Below are 19,059 nucleotides of genomic sequence, written 5' to 3'. Positions count from 1 at the left end.
GTAAGGAAACAAAATAATGTCTTGCATGCTTTTTAAAAGAAACAAACATGAAAATATTTTTCTACATATTGTCTATATGGTAAAATAAAGTTTTGAAATTTTATATTGAAAGCGTTTGTAAGTCGAATTAATGTTAAAAATTAATATTTGGATTTATGCAAAATATATGGGGCTTTCTTGTAAACGGTATGCACCTTAGCTCCTTAGATATACTTTTAGTCTTTATACGATGTGTGTAAATTTGTAAATATTTAACCTATATTTATTACCACTTTTTGCATATACACCTCCATGCATGTGTTTCGTGTATTATGTAGAATTAAGATTATCCTAAGCATGTAGTTAGTCACAAATCAACAAAGCAGGAAAGTCTTAGTCTCCGATAGGAAAGCTTAATAATTGAGTCCTCAAGTTAAAATGTGCAAACGCTCTTTGTAGATTACTTTACAAGTTCATAAGTGCTACTTAAAACTTTATATTATTATGTAGACATTGTGTTAAATTTTGTTACATATATGAATTTATATAGAAAACCCTATTTTAATGGGATTTTTTTAGATACCAAGAACGAAAACATGTCCAAAGCATAGACAACTGTGATATATAATAAATGAAACTGATACATTTTAAGTACAATGAAACGAAACTTTAGCTTCTTTTTGAAATTTCTCGACATAAGTGAAAGTAAGGGTTCATAATGCAAAGAATGTAAAAAAAACTCAGTCTATTTTCTGAAGATTATTTTTTCTAGTTTAGTGATGACTACAAAATAGTTGAAATATTGCTTTTTTAATACGGGAATAAAACAAAATGCCATTGGTACAGTAGTGAACAAATATAAGTAATTAACAAAAGAAGAGACATAGTACTAAACGAAACAAACATCTCCACAAAAGATGTACAACATATACAATGTAAATTCACATGATCTCGATTCAAACATGCACAATTGAGGGTAGAGAGGGCCTATCATCTCTAACTCCGCCTTTTCAATAAAGACATTTTTCATCAATGTTTTTACAATTTAAAAACATTTTACTAACATATGCATTTGATAGTTGAATTCAAATACGAGTAGTATACCGAAGGAAATGTTATTCAAGTTAGCATATTTGAGATAAAATGCCTACATGCCGTTACAAATACTACAACTTTGGTAAACAAAACTCTACTTATATACTTTTAAAAACTGTTAGTAATGTTTAACCCAAATAGTTCTTATGATGATTCCACTATACGTTTCTAACATTGAACCAATTTACAAAAGATATCTTAGTACATAACGAATACCAGCATAAAGACGCAACGGCACAATATTCACGCATCTGCACATCAACATTAGCCTGCCATGACAGCTCCGTGAAGAGTAGCAATCAGAGTGAGTAGGTAAGCGGGGCTGCCTTCTTGGCTCATTGTCGAAATATATCAACAGTCTTTACATTTCTCGTGTTTATTTACGAGAAATTGTATCCTTATGCAGACGTGAATAAAACATAACCACTTAACTATCGAGTTCCGAATTTACTTTTAAAGGTTTTAATACAATTTACTTAGAGTTAAAATGATACACACCCTAGATATACAGTGTAGTATTTAGTTTAATAAAATAAAGTGAATATTTTTGTACGTAGGTGAACTTCCAAGAGACGAATGTTAATGAGAAATGTACATAATCCTGTAAAAATCTTCAATAGGTGGGTTTGAATATATTTTAAAGAGTTAAATGACACTATAAAAGTGATTAAACTATTTAATACCCGGCTATAGTGAAACGAACTTTTATTTTTTCCCATGGGAACAATGTCAGACCTCATAAACTGTTTTGGAATAAACTTTTTATACAACGCATTTTAATAATCGTATGGTTGTGTAGAAAATTCTTAATTTTAAATGTAAGCCCAATAAGTTTCCAATCGATTTTTATTTTCTTTGAATTGTTAAACGTTGCCGGACGAAGAAGTTCCAGATTTTCCCGGTAACCCAAACAAATACAGAAAATACTAAACAGCGTTTGGATATGTAATAGTGGTACATTTAAAATGCGGCTGGTGATAATTTTGAGGCAAACGATTAGGTGGTGACTGTAATAAAGATGACCGGCCAGTACTTCTTAATAAATAATTACATTTCTGCTAAGTTTTAGTTACAAATGCTGGAAATTAAAAATATAAGTTTTTTTATTTAAGAGGCCTTTATTTCTGAAAGTGAATAAAAATAATGTTTAAAAGATTATTAACTGAGCGTCAGCAAAGCCTATCACTGGAGACTGCAATATCACTAGAGAGGCTTAAACATTTAATGTTTCTGCTGTCTGTCTGTCTAGCCATCTATCCATAAGATAACTAGAAAAAATGGAGAGTAAGGTAAAGAATTTTTTTGAAACTTGATTTGTATATAAGGGACACTAGCTTCGATAATAGGGGATGCATGGATATATCTGTGCTTTAGTGAATACTTTAATATTGGTATTATAGCTAACCGTGTTGGCAACAATATAATGTCAGAATAAATAAATTTATAAGTAAATGCATTACATTCAAAAAATAATTTAATACATATAGTCTAACTATCTCAACACATACAAGATTCCGTTATATTGACTTTTGGTACGTGGGTAGGCGTTTATTATTTAAACAATGACATGAAACCCAAGCAAGTGATCAAACACTTGGATGTATTACGTGGTGAGATATATAAAGATATACTTGAAAATTTGAAATGTTCATGAAACTAAATTTATACATAGACAAGATTGGGTTCTATGAGAGAGTAATTCCCAAAATGAAGTATAACTGAGTGTCGATGAAGCCTATCGCTCAGTAGGCTAACTCAATTCTATTGTTTTGCTGGGAATATAAAAATGTCTGTCTGTCGTTCTACAGATCATTAATGCAAACAGCTATATACTGGAAATTGTCCATTAAACGTCAGTGTAGCCTGTTACGCGACACGTCGTATAGTTTGCTTTCAACTTGTTAGAATAGAATAGAATGTTCTATATTTCATAAACAATATCAGTCAAAATAAAATTTTTATACGGCTTTAAGATCCTTCATTAATTCGCTATGCTTAGTTTAAAAGGATTGTTAATTTCTTATTTAATTTTTTCTACTATTTGTCTAAGATAGAAGTGGAAACTGCAATATATCATCACCTTTGTATTGGTTAAAATGCTTTTATTAGTAGTACACGTTTAAAAACTGGTTTGTTAATAAAACCTAAATAATAAATGTAGGATTTAAGGGGATTCAGCACCAAAAATTTTTTTTCTTTATTTCTTAGTTATTAAATAATGACAAAAAAAAATGTCTTTGGGATTTTTGTTCTCTTATACATTACCTAAAAACCAGTTTTTTAGTAAAAATGGTATCTTTTAAAAATTGATATAACTACAGAAATACTCAACCAATTTTAATGATTTTGGTTTCAAATTATAGGTAATAACGAGTACACAATATTTATGTATTTTCATAACTTTATTATATTGAGAAATATTTATAAATTAGGAAAATGTCTTTTCCAAAAATAAATTATACTAACTATATTTACAATTTTTCTTTACAGATAATTATCTACCCAATATGGTTCAAAATACATGAAATTGAGCCTAATGCTACTGTAGTGGTGCAGAAAAAATTTCATCCATTTATCTCCAACTGTTCTCTTGTAATATCCAGTTTTTCTTCCTAAAAACAACGGAAAATTCAATTCACGGATAATCGCAGTCAAAGTATAATAACATGTTTACTTCATGATTCTGGCTTTTACAATAAACTTATGAAGCACAATGATACTGAACAGTGAATTAGTACCTATTAGGCACTTCCCTATATCAATGTTCGTATATTTTATGCATTTTTAATTTTTAGTGTGTTTTTTAAACAAATCTTTACATAGCCTATCGCAACGACAAAATATAAATTTTACTTACTTTTAAACCTCTCCTGCTTCATATGATGTTCCTACCCATTTCACTAAGTAAAAGCAAATAAAAACTATTATTTATACTTATAGAAGCACCGTTGAACAACATAATGAAACAATATTACAAAGCAGACAGCAGACTAATGTTTATATTTTTGACAGATGGAGAAAACAAAGAACATTGTTGCTATTGGTCTGTCATAGACCTCTAAAAGTAAAGACAGAATTTTTTTAGAATTAATGTAGCACTATATAACGTACAAATGAAAAATACAAAGCCTACAGCCTTTTTTGCAAACAAGACAGACGAGCTTCCCTCACACAATAATGTCAATTCAACGCTTGCAGCGCTTTAGAAAAATACAGATTAAACACCCAAATATGCATTTATTTGGCATTATTAGGGTGTTTTATTGTTTAGAATTAAATTTTCTATAACATGAAAGAAAAAAAATATTTTGTAAAAAAATTAGGTTTTTGGGTGCTGAATCCCCTTAATTTTGTATTCAGTGTGATAAAAGCCATTATTTAACACGCCGTGTATTTTTCTTTAGGCTCTTAATCGAGTTTCGGATCTGCTTAATAAAGTATTATTATATTGGGCTGCATTTATTATTTAGTTACTTAATTTAATGATTTTGATATATCGTCATATACTATGGAGCGAATCACAATTACGTCGTATTAAAGAGACTGCGCCTTGACCCTACTGGAATATGTTACATGACCAAATACTGGAATTTCTATGGTGCATTTACAAATATGATAAGATACAATTTCATTTTCTGTAGTCAATGCATATTTTTGCATGGTCCATACACAAGTTCTACTCTAACCAGAATATTGGTAGAATGGTTCAAAAGTTTGCCATCGTTTTGGGATGCAACATAACCATTTCAACTTATACAATTCACAACTTGAAAATGGCCCTTAATAAAATGATATCTTCCAATTTCCTTCCTTTATATGTATAAAGAATGCTTGGAATATTAGTCAGAGTAGGCTGATCTAGATAACATGTTTATAGGGTAGAACTATAAAGTTTACTTATATTGACCGAGATTTATTCTTGTTGTTTCGTATTATGTAATTTCTTAACATAATCTTAAAAACATGGTATTGTTTGAAAGTACTATAAAACACTGTTTTTTACTTTACCTGAATATACTGAAATACTGAAAATCATTCATCAGTTCATATTTTGAAATTTAAACTTGTTTTAATATTTATTTTGAAAAGATTATTTATATTACCCTGGGCATGTAAAATGTATAAGTTACTATTTTTGTGTTTCTTTAATATTTCTCAAAGAGTAATTTATATGATGTATTGAAATTTAAAAACATTAATCGTTCTGACTTTTAAATCGTGTAATTCTGGTTATGTACCCTCGTTTTCAACGCTAGTTATATAAAAATGCACTACTCAACTGAAAATTGTTATAATAAAAATCTATTATTTCTCAATAAAAACAAATTGGATATTCGTTAGATGGAAATAGTACCGAGTTGATAGTTGTCAGTTCACTCGTAGCAAACTTGTAAAAGCAAAGTTGTGTGTTAAACAACTGTGTAACGCGCAGCTTTGTGTCTCTCCGTTTTCCAGCCATATCCTTATATTTCCCTATTATTTGTACTACTCCTTGTTTATAGTCTTTTGTAATCACTTGAAACTGGATAAAATATTTAATAACTAATTAACTTTATATTTTAAGATTTATTTTCTAAAAAAAAGATAGAAAAATAAATATCTCTGGAGTTACCTTGCTACGCCCTCGATTCGTAGCAGGTATGAGTAAACTTTTGACATGTCCTACGAGCTACTTGCATCTACTTTATTTTCATGAGTAAATACATTTTTACACGATTTAAAAACCACTTTTAAAATTCTGTACGTGATTGTTAGCATTTTGTTTCTTTTGGGATACTTTTATAATTTAATTGTGAGATCTGTAGCTTTTATATGCTTTTATTATATGATTACAAAATTATTGTCTGTAAGGTCAAAATTATTCGGTTTGGAACCTTTATAATTTCAAAAAATTATACTACGTAGTATAATTCGTTTGTAATTTCTTGTTTTCTTTTTCTTGTTAGTGATATTATTATGTAGCATTACTACATGTCTATTCCAGCTAATACACGGACGCTGTTCCACAACATTTCTTCCCCTTTGTAGAGTTTATATAGTGAATTTAAAACGACAATTAACGTTTCTTTCTATAATTTTTAATCATTATCGGTATTTCAACGACACGGGTGGGTTGCGTATGAGTTATTTAGTACACTTGTTTTGTTCAGTTATATGAGATTTGAACTTGCTAAGATTTACTTTGGACCCTATACAAAATACGGTATGTTTTATCAGTTTTTGACATAAACTTTTTCTGTGTCTCTGGCGGGTTCATACTTGTATGTTTACTACATTTTACATATATTTGTATGCTTAAACTTAAGCCTTACGGCTTTTTTACAGCAAATAAGTTCAAATCCTCAAAATGTTGTTTTTTACATTTACGATGGAAAATACCCACAACCTAATATGCTATCAAGTAATGTAACGTCAATTATGAAGGCAATAGAAATTACATGATATCAAAGAAATAAAAAATTGTATTTATATAGAGTTTCAACAAAGTAAAAGTTAAATCGTTAGTATCAGTTGATGAGTAAGAGTAGAAGAGAAGGGCACGTCAATATAGTATACCAAAAGAAAGTGGTTTTACTCCTGTGAGGTTGCTCAGGTGTTATATTTAATTAAAGTACGTTAATTAAAATTATATATATTAATATTACATGAGTAATAGTTTGTAACATAAATAACAATATGTGTCGATATTTGATTTGCAGATTTAACAAAGTTGCCTAACAATATACAATATAAATGCATTTGTATGCATTTATCTATGACAGTTACACGAATATTAATATACTATGTAATAATAAATTCAGGTAAATCGCAACTAATGGATTATATACGAAAATTGTGTATACTCACCGTTTAGTCGAATTCATTTTTAATATCATTTAAACATAATCATCAACTTAAGCAGTAGTACAAATATTTGTGTTTGATTGTAACATTGTTGAACGAACTCGGAGGATATAATTCTCAGTGTTTAATCAGGCTGCGGCCACTACAGTTGAAGCTTAATACATATTTATGGCTTTAATTCGTTTTGTTTGCGTAAACCTTTCATAAGTCACAATTAGAGGGCTTGAGGTTGTTGCGAGTAACTAGGAAAACACTGATTATGTGTATAAGCCGCCCGTAAACTAGTATTTCTGAAGAGGAGTTTTAAGCTGTGCAGATGTTCGTGGAACACTAGTTAGGTTTTTATACTTTACATTACGCATTGTGTAAATACTTACTCTTATAATATTTGTCAAAAAACTTTTATTAACATTGTACATGGAGTCTATTATATTCGGGATTTGAGGAAAGAAGTACGTACTTTTCCAATTTATACGCCTGAATGCAATTGCCATTTAGCATAAGAACTAGGGGGAATTTTTAAATTATTCATGACTTTCATGATAATAATATGTATTTCTTTTGTTTACTAACAATAATAGGCTATTAAGTTAGAAAAGTTCTACAGATGGACCGATCCTAGAGATTAATAACACTAAAAGTTAGTACCCTTCGTCCGAAATGATTAATATAAGGAGTATTATAAGAAACCACGTTTGTAACAATAGATTTATTGATTATAAAAATACAATATTTGGTATTCGCAGAACCACATTAATTTGCTAATTAAAGTCATCTGAATTTTAATATTAACATCTGCTAATAGGATGCCTTGACCTATTCATCGCGTATTAAAAGAAAGAACGAACATTTTTAAACATTTAAATTTATGCCTTTGCAAAAACTATATCGTATATATCCAAATTTGTTACACAATATTGAAACTATTCACAGGCAGTAGGATTCATTACCACAGGATTAACAAAACAATTGAAAAAACATTTTATTTACATAATAACATTTTTAATATTTGTAAAAGATTGCGTACACACTTGATTATTTATTTATCATTGCGTCCAGTGAATCCAACTTTTATTCCAAAAGAGAAGAAACACATGAGTTTTAGTTCATTTGTACAATATACATATCATAAAATATATCTTATCTGGTCAATGTACCTTATTTCTATATTCTGTAATACATAATACATGTGCCTATTAAACTGGCCAGTCAATGATAAAGATAATATATATTAAAATATTAATTGGAACCATAAAAAATAGTTAAGGGCTTGATACTTGAACACGAAAGTCTGTTTTACGACTGCGAAAATAATTTTTATTAAAAAACACAAAATAATCACCAACATAAAAGTTTTGATTCCTGTTAAAATAACTTGTTGAATATCTTCTGCAACCTACAATTGTCAGTAGAGTCCGTCAATTATAGATATACAGTAATAAATAAATAATAATAATAGTTATATATTATGCAGGAAATTTAGAATAAAATCTGCAACATGAATTAACAGTTTCAAATTTATTTCTGAAATTGTAACGGTAACCACATAAATGTTTACAGAGGCGTTATTCCAAGACTATAAAATTTATTTTCAGGAAAATATATGTGATCAGATTATTATCAGTATGTACAACGATTTAAATGACTGGGTTATCTAATTGTCAGCCCTTGTTCATAAAGTACGGTAGATTTAAATCTGACAGATACTAGATCAATTGACCGCGGTGTTTAAAATGAGTGCAAACGCTGATAAAGTCGTCACAAAAACACGCAAACATCAAATAGTCATTTGTTCTGTCCTCGGGTCACACTCTTATCTGCATTTTGTCGCTCATTTTGGCATTTTGTATGAGTTGTAAAACACCAAGTATATGTATTACCGGAATATCACACTTTCATATACGTGTCATGTTTTCATAGCGTATAAGCCTACAGTATACGAGGCCTCGTATGTACACACAGGCCTCGTATAATGTATTATGTATTATCACAAATCAAGTATAGTTTCACTAAAAATGAACACCTTATCTTAAATAAGTAATAAGGCATAACAAATTACTACACAAAAGAAAGCAGACAATTAAATTTCGAACATTTTACCTTCAAATCCATGCAATAATATACTATAAATATATTTTAATTAAATAATCACTATTAAAAAGTGAGTATATTAAGAAAATTATGTCTATTTCTGTATTAATGAAGGTGTGGAATGTGCGAAAACATGTAAACCAATATAAAACAACAAGAATATAAAAAAATTATAAATTTGAATACAAAGTATTTTAATTCATAGAAAAGTAAACTTTGAAAGTTCTACACCCAAAGTCACAGATTGTAATCTGGAATGCAAACAACGTAACAGTTGAATTGATAGTACGGATGAATGAGCAAGCAAGAGGAGGGAGATGTATACAATTTTGTTTTTATTTGTTCAACACTATTTTTGCTCCTCAGAAAGATGCCTAATATTTCATTCAATTGATTTATTTTGATAAAAAATATAAATATTATAAGACATTGTGGAATTATTTAATTCTTACTGAAACAAATTAAAAATTATATAAAATTCTATGATTTTATTTCAAAATATACATTTTTTAAGGTTCTCTCCTCTTTGTGTTGTTGGATGTAAAATTACAAAAACAGAAAACATCGTGGAAATTATTGAAAACGTATAATGAACTTCACTTTGATAAATCCTAGCAGTAGTATAAATGCTATTATATTTCGTAGAGTATTATACGAGTATACTATGAAATTGCAATAGCGGAAAATTCACGTGAAAAGGCCATTAATATAAACATTTGAAAAGCATATAATAGCAATAGAATACTGGTATAATTTAATAGTATAACTGAATAGAATATATGTTTTTACAATGATGAAAGAACAATAGTATAAAAATAAAAAAAGATTTACGTTGTAAAAGTTGAACATTAATGAAAGTGCTGTAAAGTAACCTGATACCAGTTCAAAACTAATAATTTTTATATAAAGTTTCTACTAGATTTTTATTTGTTTCAACAAAGTTATTGATAGCAGTGATTTATAAGTAGTTGTCATTAACACAGAGATTACCATCTTAAGACCTATATTGATGTAAAAGAGATAAGCATTTCCAAACTATTGTGAACTAATATGTCACTTTTGCTGTCCAGACATAAGGATTCGTGCCAACACTTGCGTATGAGCCCGATATAGCCAAGTCATCGCTTTCGTCAGGGCGTTGTGTGATATCAGACAGTCCAGATTTGAAATTACGACTATAACCCTCTTTGATACTACAAACTTCCTGATGAACGCGGTGGAAACCCAAGTATTTCCTTTTAGTTGTGAGTAAAGCCCTCAAATTTAGTTTAAGATTTAACTATAATCCTCAAGGCTTGTTATCAAATAAATATACATGATATAATTATAAATGATATATAAATGAAATATCTATATTTATATAAGTATTTATATTTATATCAAATATAAGTGTTAAATATCAGCTAGTATATTTAATTTTCATTATATTTTATTTACAGAATTATAACGAATAATAAATATTATAGGCTAGTATTCATTATTATCACCGTTTAATACAAAATGCAACTAACAATAAATACAAATTCTTTATAATATGAATATATTTTGCTAAGATTATGTTATTTTAATAAACCTTTTCCTATTGATAGCACTATTTTTTTTGTTCGCCTCCAAATTCGTAGTATAACACATTCCCAGTATTAAAAATAGTCACTTTTTTCTCTTTACCTTAATTCATACGCTTCCAGTCGATTATTACTATTCATATTAGCTGTACTGACTGTATAGTACGTGACATAATATAAATAATTAGCTATTTATTGCGTAAAATTAATTATCAATATACCACATCGGATGAGGAAGAAAAATGGTGATATAAAAGCAGAGTTATAAAAGTTCTTGAAACAATGGACTTGAGCGTGTGAACTTCTTAGCGCTAAATTAAGTTCTTATCGAGTACCAAGCAAAACAAAGGACTCACAGCACACGCTGAGGTAAAGTTTAAAATATAATTCTTGAGGAATAACTTTGAGACGTACAAATGCATTTAACCTAATATCATTGTTCGCTTCTTCGCTATGAGTTGTAATATTATAGAATGTAACTAAGAATGAAACATGAATCTGCATAAGCCTTAGCACAATAATATTAGTTCAATCACAACCATATTTATTACAGATTGTTAAATCACTGTATTGTAATATGGATTGTAACAGCCATGTTAATATTAATTCTAAATTTAATCCTTATTAACCATTGTTTTTTTAAATAAAAATAACGAATTTTGAAATTATGCTTGATGAGTAAATTATTATTATTAGTATATAATTACTATGAGGTAGCAATTCAATACAATTAAAATTGCTTATACCTTCCGTCATACAAAACTAATCTATCATGTGGAGCCAAATCTGAACCTTACTACTAATGTGACTAATTTAAGAAATGCTGAAATCGCTCTTCACACAAGTAATGAAAACAACTAGACAGTTTAAACGGAAGACGATTCTATTTTACTCATTCAAATTTAATTTTAATTCTATGATTACTAAGATAGGAAACTTTTTGTTGTATTTTACATTCTTTTTAATTTTACATTCTAGAATTTAAAAAACCACTTCAGTATTACTTTGCATAAAATATGCTTGATAAAGAATAAGGGAATCACCCAAAACTACTAGTATTACAGTTATAAATATTATACTTTATAAAGTATAAACATTTTTTTGAGAGGCTTTTTGAACTTTTCAAATTTAATCATTCCCAAAGTACAAATAATGAAACACGTAGGCCCTAAAATATGAAGCGATTTACTTCAAAGTAAAAAACATCTACATTTCTACCGACTTCATAGAAAAGTTAAAAAAATTTTAGACGTTTTAGAATATAGTAACCAACATAAATATATTATTGCTTGTTATAAATCTTGGTGAAACTCTACTGTTGTTACGATTGTACATAGTTTCCAGTAGTTAGAATAAAATATTACAAACTACTTATACTTTATGTTCAGAAAATATATGATAAGATTGTCAGTACGTATAACGCATTAAATGAGTGATCTAACTAACTTTTAACCCTTGCTGATAAACTGTGCTTGTAAATCTGGCAGACAACAGACGGATGGTCGCGGCATTTCAAATGAGCGCAAACGCTGATAACGTCGTCACAACACGCAAAAGTACAGTACTATATTCTGTATATACTTGTTCTGTCCTCGGGTCACACTCTTATCTACATAATTTGGAAATTCTGCAGCAACTACCCTGTTGGTATTTACTATAAGCTTTGCAACACCGACCTTATTTATTACGGAAATTCCATACTATTCAAATATGTACGCGTAATTATTACATACTAAACAGTTTTTTTTTAATCAAACGACACGTTTAGCTTTAATTAGCTGCAATTCAGGTTTAAAATTTAAAAATTAATTATTATATATTACAAATTTTGAAATTTTATATTGCAAAACAAGTTGTATCTATATATGTTACTATTAAATTTTATTAATAGAAACAGATGGATTAAGTAATATTATTAAAAAATACTATCTTACTTACATTAGATAAATAAAAATTAATCATTTAAACTTTAAATTCCTCTTTTTATGCGCGTTTAATGACGATTTTTGAAAGCACAGGAATCTGTAAATGTAAGCTTTGCACAACACAGCTATTTACCATGCCATACAATATCATATTCAATCATTATAAAAAAAGTGTACTTGTCAATTTTATTTGTTGTAGGTTGTAAGATTAAAAATTAACATTCAATATAATTACTAAAAAAATTTACGTTACAAAAAAATTTATAGAAGTATGTTGTAATACTCATTTTTGTAAAGTGTTCACTTATACGAAAATATGGCTGTATCTATTAAAAGTAGGAATGTAGATATCACTAATACATATATTTTACAAGGACATAAAAGCAATAAAAATGTGCGTGTGTATAAATATTGGTGTAATTTTCTTCAAATAAATAACTCCACGGATAAATCCTATATTGAAACTGGTTGATATAGAGGCAGTGTATAAATTACTATCACTTATATTAGCACCTTAACGAGTATCTCGGCATAAAAAAGAAAGGATTGACATTGAATGTTGTAAACAATGATGATATGTAGATGTTGCAATTATATGACCTTTTTTAGCTAGCAGGATAGAAGAATTGTATCTAAATTTATTCTGGACACAGCTTACGAGTCTGACAGTCAAACCATCTAGTATCTCAGAGAGTTTTAAGATATCAGGCAGTCCATATTTAGCATTTCAAATACAACCCTCTTGCGAACCATAAACTTCCAGTTAAAAAAGACGGAAACATTGGAATTTAAATTTGTATGATTAATGAAGTCTTTAAATTTGGTTTATGGGTTCCCTATAATCCTAAAGACTTCTCTATAAAATAAATAAATAAAAATACATGCATATATATATATATATATATAATATATATATATATATATATATATATATATAATGAGTATATTAATATCGTAATTTCCCTAATGTTAAGCAATAATAAGTATTATATGATAGTAATAATCATTATTATTACTATTTCCGTTTTCCGCCAAATAAAAATAACAATCATAGAAAAAAACTATCACTCAAAATTTAAATATTTTATACATATGTAGAAAACTACAGCAAGAAAAATCGTGATGCATGCTGGAAAAACAGTTTTATTTTCATATTTTGTTTCCATTTGTTTTTGTTCAGTTCACTCCCCACTTGTGCAACACTCTTACTATTATTAACCACTAGCTCTTTTTTGTGCCATAACGTCGTTCGTATAAAACTATTTGAGCCGATAGTGACTAGATTTTTATAAGCACTACGTCATTTATATATAAATTCATCATATATTGAATAACTTAACCCATTAGTTCACCTTCCCGCAACACCTTATAAAACTCATTCAATCTTTAATCAATATTCCTTTGCACCGTCCCTTCGTCTGTAAAACACAGTTCCACACGAAAATAATACTAAAAGTGCAGTATTGATAGGCACTAGTGATTTTATAGTCCTCTTTGTTCACCATATAAATATTAATATATCGTATATGATAATAAAAAAATGCGATATAAAAGTACCGCCCAATAAATAGTTCTTGAACCAATAAACTTGTTTCAGTTTCTCACAGACTCCTAAGTGACCGTTTTCAATAATATAAACGTATAAATATATTGTTGTAAATTAATTTTAATTGTGTCTTTTTGCCGTGAAAGTACGTTGCAGAAATTCGGGCTCAGCAGGAATTGTAAATACTGTTTTGTTAAAACAAAATAAACTTAGAAACATGAGCTGAGTCACATGCACAATCGTGACTATTATTAGGCACACTGGACGGGCGTGACTTCTAGATCCATCAAGCAGTGATTATGGGTAAATATACCGATATAATATCATAATAAAAATATTTATTTGTTAAATTTGCAGTACATTGTTTATAAATACAGCAGAAACACTAAATGTAAAAAATTAAAATGTTTTACAGAAGTCAAAGTTATGACTATTGTTCAAACTATAAATTACTTATATTACACATACACTTTTATATCATTTGTATTAAAATTTTAAAAGAATAACATATAGTAGTATAGTTAATTTATATCAGTATAGCAAGATTCATTATTGTTAAATTTTTTAAGAGGTGAAAAGAGTGAATTCAATTCATTGAATTCCCAGTAACATCTAAATGAACAGATTAACCTTAGTTTTATTTGTTACATAATTATTTCTCCTTTCATTTAAGTCTAATAACTGTTAAACACTTTAAATGTATTATAGTTGTAATAATTTAGATTTTGTAGTAAATTCTTATGGTAAAAAATAGCATGTCTTCAAATAAAACAGCAACAATAATTAAATTACATGTTTTTAAAATTATTATAATAAATGTATTAAACAAATCATAATACTTTTACGAGGTAGAGTGATCTTAGAGACCTGAAATAGCTTTATTGTTGCACTTTAATTATGACACTCTTAAAAGGCGTAAATCTGTCATAAGAAGTGATCCAGTAAAAGATCCTAAGTCAGCGATAAAAGCCCGTTATGAGGGTTTTACTGCGCAGACGTGTACTGAGACTGACACTAACGTGTATTTATAGCAGTGAAGTGACGTCACTGTATATATTTATGACGTAACTGACACAGCAACAGTGCCTTTGTTCTTTTTAAAATATATTAACATATATCACTTTAATGGTTGAAAAATGCAACATAGTGTAGCAGTGGTGTTTGATTGAGTTGTTATAGAACTATTCAAATACTTATTAAGTTTCTGTAACTTAGTCATAGGTTATGATTACATTACAGCTATCCATCCTTGGTAATTTAATTACTTTGACTTGCCCTCAGTCCCAAGAGTTTTTTTTAAGTTTAACTTTCATATGCACTATCCCCCACGGGTTTAAAATATTCGGGGTTCAGTCTTTAATAGTATTGGCAACACAATTTATGTATATTGTCTATGACCAATAAAGAATATTATTCGTTCATTCATATTTTACAAAGTTAGTTTTAAAAACTTTCAAGTTGGATACATCAATAACAATAGAGTTCCCAACTATCGCAATACATCCTTATATAATGAAGATATTTAAAAAGATAGTTATAGCTGCATGTTTGCAATAAATCTGACTTTCAGTTACCGTGTTTCATACAAATGTGGCTGTACGACTGGAAAAATATTTTACCACAGGTTGGATATGACTTTTATCTTTCATTATATTTGTTATAAAAACTAGTTTGTAACTAATACAAGAAAAACTTTATGCAGCGGATAAAAGAGTCTATTATGCTTGTAGAAATATTAATCTTGGATATATCAAATGCTATAAGTTTAAAATTTTTCTGAGACAGTAAAGTTCAACACTTGATCCTTTGATTCACCGAAAAACCAAACTTAGTTTCAGCCAGCCTATGACGAACCTTTAATATTTGATTCTGTATTACACTTTAATTTCTATATTTAAAATATTAAAATCGAAAAATATGTATAACCAGATATCATAATAACTATAGTTAATAGCTAACACTCTTCATCTAGTTAAATCAATTGGCAAAGTTTTGTTCAATTTAGTGCCTGCCTCAAAGAAATGAGATGCATAATTTTTTTAATGCATAAATCATAATAACTATAGTTAATAGCTAACACTCTTCATCTAGTTAAATCAATTGGCAAAGTTTTGTTCAATTTAGTGCCTGCCTCAAAGAAATGAGCTGCATAATTTTTTGAATGCAATAAGGGAATTTTGCATGCAGACTCAGCAAATCCTGATTAAGACGTACCTGTGATATACTTGTACCTTGATTGTAAGCTTTATTTGATGAAGGTTACAGGCTTCTGAGTCACAATGATACGTTACTTTCATGGCACATCCATGTAGTCTCCGATAGGTAAAAATATTGTTAAACTATAATATAATATTAATTATACTTTGAACCATATAAAATGGCGTCAAAACATCGATAAATCACGTGAGTTCTGAGTCACATAAATAAATGTAGAGTGATGACTAGATATAAGTTCATCTAGTTTAAAGTATAGTTAACATCCTGTATACACACACACACACACACACACACACACACACACACACACACACACACACACACACACACACACACACATATATATATATATATATATATATATATATAATATATATATAATATGTGTTAACTCCAGTTAACCTTCCTTTTAGTGCAGCGTCTTTAATCTGACGCTGTCACAGACTGATACTGAAATATGAATAAACGATCTTCTGATAGGATCCGACAAAATTCAGCGACGAACAAGCTCAAGAGGAACTATTTTTGTCGTTTTAAACCAGAGACAACTAGAATAAAATATAGTGTAAGCAAAGTGAAGAAATATTCTAATTTTATACGTCACATTATTATCAACAGAAACTTTCGTACTGACGAGTTTTAAGACAAAAATTGATGAAATCAGTCGATACGCGTATTGCTTTAATTAGATCAAAGGAAAAATGCTAGGAAGTTTTACATTACAATTATCAAAACCTAATTTTCATCTGGTTACAAAGAATGTTTTATTGTTTTGAGTATCTTAATGATGCCACAGCTAAAGTTATGTGATTAGATTTCCGTCACAAAACTGTAAAGTACAAAGACGAAATGAAGTTTGTTTCGCTTGATACTCTTCCACATAGTGGGAAAGTTAATTTATCGCTAGGAACTTTGCACGCTTACGTCGTTTGTCTCAATAGCTTTCCTTTTAGACGATCGTGATACAAGAATATATTGTGAGAGAGTAACATACAAGTTTTAACGATAATATTACCCTCTCTTATTCAAATTTCTATTAAACTGAATTATGGAATGTAGTATTTCAATATTTTTAGTATTTTAACAGAAATGTACGTATTAAAAAAATCAAAACAATATAAATAGGATATAAATGATCACGTCTCGGACTGATTTTAGCATGGAGCTTCTACTACAATATCTACCTCCATAACTTTAGTAAAAGCCTCAGTAACCCATTTAAACAAACCATTAATTACAAAAAGAATCTTAAATATATGTTGTAGAAAACAAATTTCATGTTTATTAAACAATACTACTTAAATGACATGTTTCGTCGGATTTATAATTAAGCATTTCAATTTGTAATTGAATTGAAAACTATTAATTTTAGATACATTTACTATAACTCTTTTCATCTGTTGCCTCCAATATTAAAACAGTAAATCAGTTATCAGTTCCCGAGTCTATTGGTAACATATACGTATTATTAATAAGTAAGCCCTGTGTTACTACGTTTTCCGAGTGATGTTTGATTTATTTAGTTAGAGATCTAGGGAAATATCTAGATATTACTCTTACTTATTACACCTTACAATGAAAGTACAAGGTTTACCGTCTTAAAAAGATACACACTCTTGACTTAACACTCCAACAAGTACGGAATACAAAAAAAATAAAAGTACGGTATTACCGCTGAGTGATAAGCAATTGAAGAAAACAAATCTCGTAATGTGAACTTAGTTGTACAAATGTACATTTTCTAGACTTGGCACAAATGGAGATAGGTATTTACTTTAAACTGTCGGTAATTTTAATGAAATATAATCGAGATGAAAGTAAATCTTAATAAGCCAGTTTATGTTTACCCAAAATTGAAAAATAGACATCGTATCCCTATGAAGGCACGTGGGTTCAATGAAATGGATGAACCGTTAAAGACAGGAGACACGTTGTAAATAATTTATTAATGTAGAAACTGGGATGATGGTCAACTTGATGGGACACGACGATGCGGATGGCGGGATAAATCAATAATATTGTAGACACTAACACAAATACTTAAGCCTTATTTTTTTACCTAAAACAGTTACAAAGTATTGGTTTCTACAAAATTCGTTGTTACCCTACTGACTATTTATTTAATGAACTATTTGTTCCTACGTCAGTTATTTAAAAGGATTATTTTATTTATCTATTTATATTTAATGAGATAAAGGTCCACGACACAGGAATAGCAACTTTACAACTTTGTATATGCTTATTCACGATTTCCCATTATATATCAAATATAATGCTCAGAAATATTTCTGGCTGTTTTTCCTGGCTTCTGCTCTGTTATATTTTATAATTTTGTAATATATTGAACTATACTGAAACCATACTATTCTAGTTACAAACTTTGTTGTTACCACAGCTTCAAACTAAATCACTGTTTATACTGCGCATTATAAAAGGCAATAAACGGAGCTGTTTTTATTATTTTTTATCCTTTTTTCAAAATTTCTCCAGTTTTCTGCAATTTTAACGAAAATCGCCAAGATACGTGAAGGCCTACGCAGACCAGACCATCTAAGCCTTTAAGTATTGTATTATAATATAGTATATTGTTTTTTATCTTATTTTCATCCATAATTGGTATATATTACTGGTATATATCCGAGAAGTTATGAATAGCTTATTTCAAAGATTACTTTTAAAACTGCTAGAATAACCATCATCTATTCATTCTAAATTGAAAAACTTTAAACTTTCACTGATACAGTAATTTATTTTGAGATGAATTGATCAAGTTAAATATAATGCCAATAAAGGTTAC

The sequence above is a fragment of the Homalodisca vitripennis genome, chromosome 6 (genome assembly GCF_021130785.1).
Source record: "Homalodisca vitripennis isolate AUS2020 chromosome 6, UT_GWSS_2.1, whole genome shotgun sequence".
In the NCBI taxonomy this organism is placed as follows: Eukaryota; Metazoa; Arthropoda; class Insecta; order Hemiptera; family Cicadellidae; genus Homalodisca; species Homalodisca vitripennis.
This window is presented reverse-complemented; position numbering follows the sequence as displayed.